This window comes from Amblyomma maculatum, chromosome 4 (assembly GCF_055883805.1).
Source record: "Amblyomma maculatum isolate TAMU_Amacu chromosome 4, ASM5588380v1, whole genome shotgun sequence".
Classification (NCBI taxonomy): domain Eukaryota; kingdom Metazoa; phylum Arthropoda; class Arachnida; order Ixodida; family Ixodidae; genus Amblyomma; species Amblyomma maculatum.
In genome coordinates, this window is record NC_139347.1 from 54,146,116 (window position 1) to 54,161,877 (window position 15,762).

General features: G+C 47.0%; 1 protein-coding gene across 3 annotated transcripts in view; it reads left to right on the forward strand.

The window, feature by feature from the left end:
• The window catches only part of LOC146191062 (proton channel OtopLc-like), a 62,361-nt gene that overhangs the window by 19,446 nt on the left and 27,153 nt on the right, over positions 1-15,762 (forward strand). The gene's annotated exons all lie outside the window — the stretch shown is intronic.

The window sequence follows — 15,762 nt, forward strand, 5'->3', positions numbered from 1 at the left end:
CTGTGTGTTCAGCTACTCGACCGTTCCACACTACATTATAGTTAATCTCTTAACTTCCGTTCCGTATGATATGGTTTTATGTCGGGTTTATATCGATTTCCTCGGGCGTATCGTCGTAGCGCTCTAGACACCAAAATACCCCCCCCCCCCCCCCCCCTCTCACGTCTTCATACACGAGCCATATGAAGAACTGTGCGAAAATAACTTCATGACTTAATAGTCATATCACTGCTCTTGAGGTATGGTTCGAAATAACTCCGCGCATTTCACTCTTTTTTTCACAGGTTGTACCATCATCCCGTATACTGTGCGATCGCCTTATTCCTCAGACGTTTTATGTATCTCATCATACTGTTCATCTTCATAAAGTCGGTTTCGATTCATGTAACACCATTTATTTTTTTTTCATCCATCTTGCCTCGTACCCCAAGCGACTGGAATAACCTTCGCAGATATAACAATTACGGGACGTTTCTTGAAGCTATAGCTAGCATTGCATATGCTCAGGTGTTATCCAAGGTTGTGTCCCTGCTTTATTTTCCTAATTTATTTTTGTGTTTTTGCCACTCCCCGTGCGGAAAAAACACATTGCGGCCCTGATGGGCACAATGAATGAATAAATGAATGAATGAATGAATGAATGAATGAATGAATGAATGAATGAATGAATGAATGAATGAATGAATGAATGAATGAGTTCCGACGCCTGCGCCGTCGGGTCGACAAGAGGCCGTTCCCTAATATGATTTGTCATTAGCTATTGCGGCGGAACCTTATCTCAGTGTGTGGTATGAATACGCTTGTGTAGGAGGCCACTGCTATGTACCTTCGGTGCTCGAGGTCCTTGGCGTACTCCAAAACGATCTTTTGAGAGTGGCTGTACAGTTTTTCTTGGGAATGCCTTATCCGCGAGAGCGCGGGGACAAAGTGGTTTAACGTAGGTCTGGAAGTATGGGAGCACTGGGAAACGAGAACGTTTTGCTCGTGTCAGTGTCGTGGAAAAGGAGATAGAGATATGATTCTGTATTCCTAGAAGTATTCGGAAGAAAAACGCAGTGCGGAGGAGCACAGAAGCTGTCGTTTTAATACCGAGGTAGTTAACAGGAAAATGTTGTCTCTCGTGCTGTTGACGACTCGTCAAAAGTATTCAGAAACGCAAAGAAAAAAAAAAAAAAAAGCTAACGAGAACTATTATTTATAGATAGGTGGGGGTTCCCTTCATGATCACTTAATTAGTTCATAGTGTCGCATGACCATATATGGATCGAATATGCATATAACAGGTGTTTAAAGAAAGACAGGCTTTTTGATGTATGAAAATCGTTTTTGCGGCAAATGTGTATACCAGTGTTGGCGGACATCAGAAAGCAGAAGAAATAGTAAAGTAAAATCATTAAATCAAGAAATAGTTGAAAATCAGAAGGAATAGTAAGTTGGTTAAGTAAGTTGCTATAATTAACATTGTAACTATACAGTGAAGGCAACTATAGGTGTAATCAGATTGTAGCCAGCTCGGTTATTAACAGCTAAATTATTAATTTAGAAATTCGAAAACGCGATTGCCACCGGCACTGCCTAAACTCAACTCAAACTCAAGTTTAGGCTACCTCGCGCTATAAGAGGCGCGGTTTCGAAAAACTCCGCGCTCAAAGCACTGCCCCAGCTCCGGCGACTAATGATGTGCGTGCCTCATCACTGACCGCTTCTCTAGCGGAGCCGCGCTGAACACGGCTGTTCAAGAGAGAAGGTATATCGGGGTATTCCCGTCATTGATTACCGGCGCTAGGGACAGTACTTATAGAGCGCGGATTTTTCGAAGCCGCGTATCTATAAGCGTGAAGCGCGCTCAATTTATCGGTGAAGAGACGCAGACAGTTTGAATCCAACAATTTAAAGAACTGAAAAGAACGGCGGTGGAAATTTGGAGAAAAATCTATCATTAGATGGATGAAGAAGATATAGCGTTCTTTATTTCGACACTAATTCTTACGTTTATAGGCCATGGTCGTCCAGACTGATAAATAGTCTGGCAGAAGCGTATATATCGGTGCATGTGCAGATATTGTCGCATTTGGTTGATGAATGGAATCTGATTGCGAAATATCTCATATAGGCACATATGATCGTTTTCGCGAGCTCTTTAGGAACAGTACGAGCATATGGAGGAACGACAGCTATGTCAGAAAATAATTCGTAAGCAAAAGTAGGTATCTCGGGCCGGCATCACTGGTTGCATCCGTTTGCTGAAGATATAGGAGCGTCAAGCGCACGTTTGCTCAGATCTTTTTTTCCAAAATGCTTTCTGGTTGCCTAACTCATTATTTCTCATTGGTTGAATGCTTATGATCACCTTTGTTGTTTTGTCCGGCGTTCCGCCTGTAGCATAATCTTTGCCATTATGGGTTGTAAAACCCAGTGGTGTCACTGACAAACATATCGAACCATCAAGCGCATAACCTGCACATGGATAGTGTGCAGTTATTAGCCGTACATAGCGATTAATTTCGTTTTTATTTTATTCCTCTGCCATTGGTCGATTCTCTCGATGACCAGGCCCGTAGAAGATAACGTCACGCTTGCCATGGCAGGAACGCGTCCGTGATGTCGTTTGCATAACGCGCCCCTCGCTCAATGGCTGACCGATAGTCCGACACATACACTATCGATTGACGGCTGGAGAACGATGATGCGCGTCGGGTGCTAATCCCGTCTCAAAAGTGTGCGGTGGTTGTGCGACTATTTGGAAAAACGTGGTTCTTGATTATGAGTCTGCCTTACTGGTTGCAGCTTCAGCAGGACCATAACAGCCGCACCTGTGATAGGTCGCTTGTTTCCCTTGCATCTCGTGTTGCTCCTGTCACGACTGACATAACGACCAAATGAGAACATTAAATGAGGACATGAAGGTGGTATTTATGCCACATATCATAAAGTATGCTGTTAGCTCGAGCTTACTCATCAATTCGCACTAATTACATTCGCAGGCGAACACTGATTTATCCCTTCCATCCTTCGCAAAAAAAAAAAAAAAGATAAATCTTGTTTTATGTTTTGCCAGCAGGTGCAGTGACGGGTGCGAAATATACGGATAGGCGACGGATGAATCGAATTGGAAAGAAAGGGTTGGTCCAGACAAACATACAAACAGCAACGGGAGACGTTGCCAAGGTCACCAAACCCCTTTTTGGCTATCATGGGAGTGTGCAGGTTGTCCTATTTTCTCACGCGGCGGGCGGGAGCGAATAAGCTGCATGCCGCATATGCTATTCTGAAAGAGGACGAACTAGACAATGCAGCCGCGGAATCCTTGGCCTTTAGCCATCGTCAGCCCTGAAGATCTGCCATATTCCTATTTGCTTCAATATGGAGGCCATTTGCGCAGCCGATTTTGACAGTAGAGGGTTTTAGCATAACTGCTGGCCCCACGTATTGTACTGTGCGCACTTAGTATACGCGTTCAGTGAACCTGCCTACGTCTACGCTAGTAGGCCTCTTCTATGTTGGAATTTTCTGGTATACCACACTAACCCCGCCCACTTTCCTCATAAATCTCTTCCCATTTTGATCCCTTATATCTTCTCCTGTCATGGCCGACCTCCCTGCCTGTGTCTTTCCCCTTCAACTTCTGAAGCTACTTTTACATCTCTTCGACCCAGACATCGGCAGAGGATGGCAGAGGCATAGCAGAGAGAGATAAATGATTTACTCTGCGTGAGGATGTTGTTCACTGGAGCTGGCCCCTTTGCGTCCCCTTCCCGCGCACGTGCACCGTGAACAATGTCGCTCGTCTGGCGGCGATCCTGTTTATTCTGGCCCCCGCACAGCGTTGTCTGTACCTATAGATAAGTGGGTCGCTTATCGCCCATGTAGCGTGGGGGCACACCACTCGAGAAACTCCTTGGTTTGAACCGTATGCCTCCTATGAGTGCGCGGATCACCGCGAAGATTGCTGACCGGATTCTGCAGGTATTTCAGGTTTTTTTGCCAGCTAGTGTTGCAGACCACCACGTCAAGTGCAGCTCGCCTTCTAGTCCAGCACGTAAGGCGTAGTCATTTTCGGGGCTTGTCCTACCTGTGAAATGTTGTGTGCAGTATAACGAGGGCACAATAAAACGGCCAGCGAATTACACTCTGTACTTCACTTCACTAGCACGACACGCATTCCTTCCTCTCTAGCTACATGCGTTCTTCCAAACTTTTCAGACGCTGTACGGGCTAGCTGTGTATGTACGATGCAGCGCTTATGGCAGCGCATTCGTACGAGACGCTGATTGGAGCTCGGAATGGAAGCACGGCTGATGTCTCATAGAAAGATGTGCAGTTTTAGTCGCACGCATGCATGGTCAGATTAATTCATCCGGGAGTCTGGGTACACTGGCACTCAAATGAGCAAGTAATTAAAATTAAATTTCTCCCACGCGCAGCCTAAATTAAGCTTCCTGAAATATTTCACCTGAAAAGAAAATCAAGGTTATTAATTCGACATTGTCCTGAAATTCATCTGGCAGCAGTCCTGGCTAGCTTATTTTGATGATTCGACTTCCTTGGTGAGGCGGTGCCTCTCGGTTTAAACCCCGGAGATGGGCACTGAACGAATGACCTTCAATATCTCCCACCTCGGCACCATTAGCTTGGACAATTTCTTTGACTTTTATGTAAGGGGTTCACTGCACTGCATCATCGCGGAGCCTGACATCTGGCAATGTTAAAGCAAATAATGCGTCGGCGGTTAGACAAAAGCGATCAACGAATACTTTGGATGGTCGCGTCGTTGCCGGAAAGCGGTGCTGACACGCACACTCCCCATGTTTAGAGAGGGCGTGGATAGTTGCAGTTGTACGACGCACCGCTCGAAGAATGACAGATGCACTAGACACGGACATGGAAAAGGGGAACCGAGGCCACGGCTGCGTGTTTGTTTTGCCTTTGTTGTCGGTGTTTTGTGGGTGTTTGTATATTGTATGCTGTTACCTTGAGCGGAAATGCTTCACGGCTTCGCGGAATAGTCGCGGATAAACAACCACGTTTGCGCCAGTGGGCCATTGGTATATGCTCAATTTAATAGACGTTCCGATTGGCCTTAAGAAGCTTATTCCCGATTAATCGCTGAAAATGTCGCTAGAATGCCGGGAAAACTCTTTAAAGGAGGCGTTCAGGAGCTGAGAAGAGACTCGAAGGGAGAGGTCTCGGCTCTTGGTGGAGTGACGGAGGAGAGGTCGAACAGGGTCAACCTTGGTTCTCGCATTGCCCCGAAGGACGTGGAACCGTGGAGGTAAAGCCACTGGGATACGGGCTATCATGAAATATCCACACACAGGAACAAGTCCCAAACTCTGAATTCCGGGTGGTAACAGAAGTCTAGCTGTGAATGCGTGCGACACGATCTTTCTCGGATTGAGGTCGCTACTCTTGCGAGTCACTTCTAAAGAGACGCCTCCGAATCTCCGACGCACGTCACGAAGGCGCCCGATATTTTGCGCCCTCTGGTAGGAGATTCTTGCTCTCCAGTCTGTGTCCGCTTGAAGTTGGTACGTTAACTGTTACAGCGCTTGGGGGAGAACCATAGTGAATCAGGCTATTTGTATCTGCCAGTGTGATTTTAGTCTTTGTGCGGAATAGAATCCACCTCGAAGACATGCCATGGCGGGCGCTTTATTACTGCACGGAGCCAGCAAGAACCCTAAACAACAACAACAACAACAAAAGGCTTTTTGTATGGAGGCTCCTTCTTTAGGTTACTCGGTTAAATTGCTCCACCTATTCGGTGCGAAACACGTGACAGCGTGCGGTAAGCAACCTTGAGTCGCGCGAGTGAGAGCGTGGTAGCGGAGGGTCATTGCATAATGCTCGGCACGTGCCGGCACTTACTAGCTTTACGGCCCGTTCCTGCAGGTGCCCACAACTGTATGCAACCAGGTCACACAGACACTCCAGTACCTCATACGCAAACAAGCCGATAGAAGAACTCGGTAGGACCCCGTCTGAAGGCAGGCCCTCTCTGAGTCTCGCGTATCGCACGGGTGAATTGCAGCGATAGCAGTCGCGTTCCTGTTTACCGCGACGTCTCGCATGCAGACGGTATCGGCGACGCGCGGGCGCAGACGCCTTTCCCGAAGGAAGCGCAATCGCGCCCGCAATCTCCATATTACACTGCTATCATATGCTCTCCTCCGAGATCGTGAGCTGTGCTTCGGAGCTCAATGAACAGAGAACGTTGAGATGACGTTCAAAGGCTTATATCACTGTAACTTCTGAGCGGGCTCGCTTTTCGCGGGAGCGTTCACTGTTGTTTCCTTCCTTAGGTCTTTCTCTTTTCTCCTCTTTTGTTTTGGCGTTACTTTTTTTATATATATATTGAACTGAATAATGTCAAGCAAGCAAACAAACAAACAAAATTTGTTTCTCACATTATACCCGCTGTATGCCGAGGTTGGCACCCATGAAAGGTTGTGATTGTCGTTTAATAGTACAGAATAAAAATAGCTGTACATATTGAGACGCTCTTTCCAAAAATAATTTTATTGAATCACTTTCACGCATGGGCAAATTAAAGTTCCGAGTACACAAAAGTAAAGCTGGTAGAGTGGGCATATATATGCGTCCGTGTAAACAACAACAACAACAACAACAACAACAACAACAAAAATTATAGCAGCATAACTGCTGCGAATCTCTTGTACACCGAAAACTGTCGTCCGTGACTCCTGCATACTTTTTGCCAGCGAGCGTTACAGACCGCGAAGCCAATTGATTAAATGCAGCCCGCCTTCTAGCTGTTTCAAGAATAATTCGCAGTCGCTTCCACGCCTAGCCTCATACAGTCAGCAGAGGCCGTGGAGGACATTATTAAGGAACGATGCTATTCTTGCATAGCAAACGAGGTCCGAAGGGCCACTTTTTATAACAACAAAAAATATATCTAAAGAACGAACAGAAATAATAATAAAAACGAGATCTTATGCCATTGGAGTTCGTTTTTACTGTGCTTGTTCACCTTGCCCAGTAGTTGCAGCAAGTCACTTATAATCCTCTCACTATAAGGCATCTATCCCCTTTAGTCCTATGGTTGCTTTGCTCGTCATTCGTTCGTGCTCCCAGCGCTCCTCGAGAACAACTAAACAGGCTGCAGAAGGACGAAACACGTCTGTGACATACTGCTGCGTTTACGTCATTGTGACATGAATACTTCCTAAATTCCTGCCACCTGGATACAGGAGCAGGAGTGCGGCAGTTTTCCCAACCCTCAGACCGCCGCATGTTGCCTACACGACTACAGATAAGCCGGTCCTCTTGGCCTTCCGTGCCCCTAACGGTCCTGTATATTTTCTCAGGCGGGATCCTTTCGACACGTAAAATGGCATTCGCACTGAACGGGGCATGCTCGAGGTCTATATTCGGAAGTCAACCAGCGGGAGCCAGTGTTTCTCCAAAGCCAACCGCCCACAGCTGCCGTGCGTGTGTATAAATACGCAAAACCCCGGCCATAAGTTTGACCTGCGGAACCTATCGGGGCTCGCGTTCTGCCTTTTCCGGGAACCCAAGTGCTTGAAGGGTTCTGCGAAAGACGCGCGTGACTTAAAATTAGCTCTCAGTGTTTGTACGCGGCTTGCGTCGGTTGATCCTCAGTCCTCATGGATATGATTCTATGCCTGCATTGGTTAGGTTCCGTCTGGTTTAACTTCTTTGACTGGCGCCGTCGTTGTGTTCGCCTGCTTTCTTTCCAACAGCGGCACTTATCATCCTTCTTGCAAAATGTGCGTGAAGCCAAAGCAAGTATTTCATTTAAACAGTCTATAACAGCACCGCTTGGTTTTCAGTGAATGATAATAAACATTATGCAATTTTTCCCGTCTGAGAACAGCATTGCCGATCCATTTTGAGAAACGAAAAATGACAAAGCCTTCGACGTTTATTTCAGATGATTTCGCAACAAACCGAGAGATCGTTGAAAAGAATCGTTTCAGTCGCTGTTAGATAGTGGGCATAAAAAAAAAAAAAAGACTGCCAATTTAGCTTGGTTAGGCCAAATGCGAATTACGTGCTCTAGCCCTGTCAGTTGTGGCTTGTGTGTTAAACTTAGTTTTGATCTGTTTACCTTTAGTTTTACTTGATCTCTGTGCGTTATGCATTGTTAAAATAGATTTATTCAATGCAACAGATAGTTACACAAAATGTAGCCAATACCGTTAAGTCTTTTTGGGACACTAAATTTTGGTGGCATTTTTTTTCTTCTTAATGATGCGTAAGCCATTCCTGTATATCAACCCGAACGCAATTTTCGCTTACGGCCACTAAATAATTTATAACTGAATTTTATTTTCTCACCAGTGTCGGTTCCAGCGGCCGAGAGATGGCTGTGACGTCACAATCAAGTCTTGACGCGCTGCATGAAAAACCCACGATATAATCACCGATTGTTCACTTGTAGTGATTCGTGTTCTTGAGGCAGGCTGGCTCTATCATTGTAGTGAATTCAAACGACACAGTAAAGGTTATACAGCTGTATTTTTATTCCCCACGTGGCCTAGACTTGACTTTGACGTCACAGCCATCGATCGGCAGTTGAAACCGAAACCGAAACTGGTGAGAAAAGAAATTCAATTATAAATTCTTCAGCAGTCGTAGGTGAATACGACGTGGTGCTCTGAGCACATAAATGTCTTAAACATCATTACAAAGAATAAAACATGAACCCAAAAGTTAGGTGTCATATTTTTAAGGGTATGAGGCGACAGCCATACTGGCTCCTCTCTGCGGTTGCGGATCCAAGTTCCTATATATGCACTTTTGCACTCGCTTAATCACCCATAATCCCTTAATTCGTGCCTTTGTTATCTCGCACACACTCATTAGCGTATACACTCGTAGGCTGTCACGTTCCGTGAAAGACCTCCCGAACCGTACGAACGTGCCTACATGACCAAATTTGAGCAGCGTGTATGGCTCGGGGTTCAATTATGGTCTCAGAGGGATCGATCTCTCATATCTCACAGAATCTGCCCGAGTTCGCAGCGCGCTTCTGCGAACCTGCCCATGTCGCTAGGCCTAATGACGTTACACAACTCGCCCGCCAATCGATGTCCGGCCATGCCACCTGACAACTATATACTTCATCTCACAAGATATCTGCAGCACTGCGAAAGGCAGAAGAGCCCTTGCAATTGTGCTCCCAAGTACATCTCGCCCCTGCGCTATAATAGAGAATTGTATTCCTACTGTCTCCGCAAATTTCGACCACCTAGGGCTCTTTAACGTGCACTGACATAGCACAGCACACGGGCTCCTAGCTTTTCGCCTCCAGCGAAAGCGGCCGCCGAGACCGAAATTCGATCACGCATCTTTGGGCACATCGAGCGCCCTAACCACTGCGCCACAGCGGCGGGCATGGGGTATCGATATGGGCCGTTTAAGTTAAACGGTTAAACTCCAACTATTTTTTTTTTCTTTTTTTCTGTACACTTTTCAAGAAGCGCTAAGTGTCCTGCAAATGTCTCTAAGTGATTCCTCATAAAGTGGGTCATTTCACAACTGTTTGCAAGATGAAGCGCCGCGGTTTGCTCACATCTTATAAGTTATGCCATTTTCTTTTTTAATCATGTTTATACCGTCCTAAAGCAAATCAGGCTATGATAAACGCCGTAGTGGAGGACTGTTGTTAATTTATACCATCTAGAGTTCACTGAAATTTCATGTTAATTTCTTTGCTTTTCGCCTCCATCGAAACGCGGCCACCAAGCCGGGACTGAACCTCTGATGTGATTGTATGGGCTGCCTCTTTGAAAGGCTTCCAATAAATTCAGGTTGACAGGACAACCGCGAAGCAAGAAAATAAATAAATAAATAAATAAATAAATAAATAAAGAGTAGTAGTCTGTATCCTGCCTCCAAACGAAAACGGCCAAATAGTTAATTACATTTTCATTGTTTTCTTCGTATTTATATATTAACTGTTGTTACGTTCAATTCAGGACACATACGTTTTACTTTTTGTCCTCTGGTAAATACTATCAGATGTAAGTCTGACGTTCCTGACGAGCGTGGCTGACCCTGTCGGTAGCGATAAGCGTTTGTGTGTCTGTTGCGTGGTTTATGAGTACCTGCGCTAGTGCGTCACTCCGTGCATGGAGAGTTACGGAGAGCGCCGTGCATGCCATTCGTGTGGTGTGGAACTGGAAGCCCCGCCGGCCCACACAGCATGCGAGTCCAGCATGGGAGTCCAGCCTACCCAAGCAATGGAGCCTGCGAAAGAACACGGCGCCAGTTAACCGCTTCCGGCGGGGAGGCGGGCCCACAGTTTGTCTCGTCGTTTCCGTGCAGCGCTTTTCAGGGTTGAGCGGGCTGTTGTTCATGGTTTTACTTTCAAGAATCCTTGTTAGGATGGTCCTTGAGGCTGAACAGCATTTATTGTGACGCGTCACATTCGCCAGCTGTCAGTTGGTGGCCCGGAATGAAAACCAGGATGCGCCCGAGCGCACCTTGAAAATGGGTCGTCCCTAGGCTCCGACTTGCGCTATGCTGCACCGAACGTGTAGCCGGAGGGTTGTTTTCCCTGCGGGCCTAAGGCGGCCAATGGTGCGCTATCGCCAGCTGTCTGTCGTCCAGATGCCGTGGCGAGACGGAGTGTGGGAGTCCGTGTCACTAGTCCTCACGGCGCCTCTGTACTTCTGTTGCGTGTCGTGGTGCAGACAGGGTCTCCGGTAAGCCGTGGTCTTTCGGACAGATGGGGCAAGGGAGTGGCCATGGCTTCTCAAGCCAAGGAATGCTACCGGGGACGGCCGTAACGGGATACGAGTCGTCGGCTCCACGCCCCCTGTTTTCCCAAGAGCAGCTCCTCTTCGTCCGGGAGCGATCAGCCGAAAACCCGGGGCTGGCGCCGGGTGTCGGCCGGCGGCTTCTTTCAGTTGGCAAGCGTTCTCGGAAGAGCGCGCGGTCGCGGAGCAAGCTGCTGACTCGGAATGTTGGCAGTCGATCCCAGATAAGAGAACAACTTCGACTGCCTTTGTTTGTGCCCGTTTCTTGACCACCGCAGAAAAATGTTTCACCTTGTCCTGGGAGCCTATATCCTGCGTATAATTTTCCCAACTGGCCCGCGCTTTCTTCGTCTGTATTTTTCTTAAAAAAGAAAAGAGAAGTGCAAAAAACAAAAACACTTCAATTTCTCGGGGAGAACGACAGTGAAGCGCTTCGCAGGTGAAGGCCCGTAATGCCATTACTTTGAAAACTGGCAACTTCCTTATTCCTCGTCAGGCACATGTTCACATCCTTGGCTTCATCTGTTAACAGGATGGCAACGGCACGATGTGGACATCAACAATCCTCCGACAAATAAATCGCCTACATCGCTTGCTCAAGCTCATTACCCGTACCAGCTTTGGACTCAGCGAACACGAGCCGAAAAAGATTGTGAAAGCAACCGTGTTCTCACGAGTCGTGCATGCTTACCTCCACCAGACGAAAACTCAAACTGAAAGAACGACAATACACCTGCCGCGATCTACTTTCATCGTATACACGCGTAAATTTTTAACTATGTGACCTTTACAAACACCACATACTCAGGTGTTTTGGTCACTGCCGCTGCCATGTATCTGGCGCCTATCCTGACAATATACACACATATTGGATTCGCCCGCAGTACCACACAGTCATCACACCACCTGTAATGCGGAAGCACAGTTTCCTCCAAAGGTCAGGAAGCAGAAATGGCCGGTATAACATTGAGAGACTTCTTTTCGTCCATGATTATCGACCCCCCGTATACGTGAAATCCTGGAATTCTTGAATATCAGACAAAATACACTGTGCGCACCCTGATTGCTCCTAAACCTATGCGAAATTCGCGATACATAAAAGGTTGACACGGACAAGAATAAATGTATTTGCATGAAGTTTTTTTTTTTTTTCTATAGTTTGCGCCTCAGATGTACTACTTATAGTAATCTTTTGTCTGCGCGCAACGATTTTACAAAGGTACGACAATTTTACATTTTGAGGTCACCAAGGTTATTTTGAAATTGGCGAATATATTTGCCGCGTGCCATCACTGTAAGCTGTCCATCATTGCAAGGTGTTCATTCATCCAACAGGAAGAACGGCCGAAACCGTGTACAGTTTTGGCTTGGTGCCCCATAAGTATTTTGATTAGGAGTCACAGCTGTGTCGGTAAGAAAATTTATTTCCAATATGGCTTGATGCAGGTACTCGCACAATGCAGCTAACAGCATGGTTGTACTGCGTATTGCTTCTTGAACATGTTTGCTAAATCTACCGATCGGCTCCCTCGCGGCGATGACGAAGCGCAAACTGGAGCCGCATTAAAGGTAACGAAAAAAATATATATGTCAATTATAATAAAGCGATGCAGGACAAGAAATAAGACCCCTGATGGGACTCGGGCGATTTCCGTACACCCAAGCTTCGATATTTACTAGTTTGTCAAGTTGTCACTGATATCTCCTTCCGCGGTGATTCACTGCGTCTTGCGTAATAACAGTGCTTCGGTCAATTTAGCAACGCCAGCATGAGCAAGGAACCCAGTCTGACCTTGAATCTCAAGGTTGTTTATCCATTACCTCGTGCTCGAACAACCTCTGCCGAGCGCGGCATGTTCGACACGGTCCCCGATTACAACCTTGACCGTGAACGGAGTCGATGCAAACTGCTCGGACGGTCGCTCGCACTGACGCCATTCGCTATTAGGGCTACACGTGCAGACTAATCTCGACCGACTTTGGTGCTTTGCGGGGATAACACGCTTACGGTAACAGCAGGCTTCAGAGTAAAAGCAGAGTCACGCCAAAATACGTGCGATTACGCGAAAGCTGCTTCGAGTTAATGCCCCAGTTAATGGGCCATGAGGGGAACATCTCGTCCAAGGCCGATGCGAGCCTCCCGGAGCGCACGACGGCAGCAAGCCACTGTTGTAGGTGCTGCCCGAATCACCCCGGAAGTCATTTGCCACAAGGCGTTTGACATTGATTCTACTGCTGTGCCACAACAACTGCTCTGTATTGAGGACCCTATAACAGAACAGAAATGCCCTTTGGGACAAGCCCTAAGATTACAACCATTATTACAACATAGACAAGGAAGTTGATGTGGCAAAACATATAGCTGTGGTTTTGCACTTTTGTTTACTAGAGGAGCAGACTGAGCTGCTGACTGCGTTTCGACAGCAGTTGGGCTCTTTGATCGAGGGATTATGTGCTGCTGTTGTTGCTGTAACTTAATCACGACACGACTGATTTTATATCACAGCTGTATCACAACAGCTACTCTGCATTGAGGACCTTATCAAAGCAATAACGGCCTTTGGCACCAAGTTCTGATATTGCATCGATATTATTGCAACAGAGACACGGAAGTTGATACGGGCAAGGCAGATCTGTGGGCTATTGTTTGTTTGTTGAGGAGCAGGCTCGGCTGCTGACTGCGTTTCTATAGCTGATCGTGTACATCTGTTGCCGCTGCTGTGTCACAACTGCTCTGTATTGAGGACCCTATAACAGACTAAAACCGCATTTTGGACCAAGCGGTACGATTAGAACAGAGATACGAAAGTTCATATGGCCAAGCCTGTGGGTTCGCACTATTGTTTATTAGAGGCGCAGGTCTGGCTGCTAGACTGCGTTTCGACGGCAGTTCGGCTCTTTGATCAGGTGCTGCTGTTTGTTGTCGCTGCTTCAAAATTATGACGTGGCTGATTTTGCATAGTCGATTAAGCACAAATATAACGACTTGGATCTCTCATATCTGAGAAAGTTTTCAGTTTTTGTCTTTCTGCTGGTCGAACTAGACGGCAGTTCGGCTCTTTGATCAGGTGCCATCGTTTGTTGTCTCTGCTCCAAAACTGTGACGTGGCTGACTTTGCATAATCGATCAGACACAAATATAACGACTTGGATCTCTCATATCCGAGAAAGTTTTCAATTTTTGTCTTTCTGCTGGTGGAACTGAAACTACCGACAGCACTATTAGATTGGCGCATTCGTCTATCGCCTAATTTACTGCTCATTTTCTCACAATATAATATGTATACTTCAAGGTGCGTTGCCTGATTGGTTGCAGCAACATCAACTTGTACACTCTGTGGCAATGTGACGGTGATTATTTAGACCAAACAGAAACTCGGGTTTAGTCTCGTCCTCGCTTGCCTTCAGCTCTTCTAAACAAATATTTGTAGCTCCTATTATGTGCGCGAACTGTATCATTTTCGGACGCTATGAGCACTGCGATCTTTGCTAAGTCCCCATCGTCGGCGCAGCATATTTTAGTGCATTGCTGCAAGCACTCAAGCTGTCGAGCTTGATTTTGTATATGATGTGAAAAATTGGCCTCGGCCATTCGGCTGCAAGGAATCAGTCTTCGGTTCGCACCTAAGGTATCATATTGCTTGTGCCACGAGGATCGTTTCTCGTTGGTCGTTCGCGCACCCTCCGGGCCGTAAACGAGTACCAAGGGCACGGCTTACGCCGTATGTCGCGCCTTTATGGCTCCTACATTGGTTTGCAACTGGCCGCTTCCTCTGAACCGGTCGGTCGCCGTGGGCTCCTCGAAGAATATGGGCGATCAATCTAGAGCTCGGTGTGCGCTGACGGCGTGTTTGTCCGAGCCGCGTGGCGCGCGTGCACTATTGGCGCGGTCATAGTCGACCGCAGCCTTGACTTCGAGAGCCGCTCTGACGCGTAACCACGTGTGTCGCCAGTGACACGAGTTTCCTGCAGCGCATATTCTTAACTATCACCCACACCATCATCGTCATTCAAGGACGATCGATGCGAGTGCCTTCGGATGTCGGTAAGTGTCTCAATTGCGCGGCACGTGTGGCTACTTTTTATCGGTTTATTGCATATCATTAACACTGCATAGCGCATATTGGTCCTCCATGGTGATTTGGGAGACGCGAAGAGATGTGTACCCATCGAGGAATTCCAGTCAATGAAGTCATAACTGAGAAGTCTGTGGTCAAGGGGAGGAAGAGATAGTGGCGGGAAGTTCAAGAGTGCTGACAGGTGGCGGCATTGCTAAAAGCAGCCCCTTTACGGTGGTCACTTTGCCAATAGTTATCGAGGACAGTAGTGCACGTGCACACTAAGTTGTGTATTGTACCTTACTAAACTGTCGTTTAAGTACTCCACTGTTCAATGAAACGATGTAAATGAATGGTTAGTCAGCTGGATCGCTGTTGAATAAGTTCAAAGCGTGAGTGGAGAATCGCTTTCGGCCATGGTTGTCGCGCACGGTACTTTTGTGTACAGCATCATCATTATATGTCGCTATCCCTTCAATGCCCACATCCGTCCTTTTCCCGCTTTAGAGCGGCCGTTGAGTGCTCCGGAAGGGCGCTCCGTTGAATAGGCCGGAGGTGAGTCAGACGCATCCACTTGGCTCTGAAGGGAAACGGACGAAAAAATGTAGAAATTCCTCGCCTATAGTCACGCGCGCTCATGCAGTTTCGTGAATGCGATCCTATTATTTTTTGACATTCCGCTTGAGGCGCGAATTTCTGCTAACGAAATGCTTTCATACGGAGGAAACGGCCGATCGAGCTTTCAGGATCCGCTGGGGTGCAACCTACGCAATACACTTTGCGCTTGTGGCCAATTCGCCCCTTGCGCTCTTCACTCCATAGCGGAAGAAAGAAGACCAGTGAAGGCGAGGTTCAAGGCCTTTTCAGGTGGTTGAAACTCACGGCCTCAGCGTACGAAGTCCCATTCATTTTAAGCATCTTTGATTTCCGACAGTTTCCTTTGCAATCCTTAT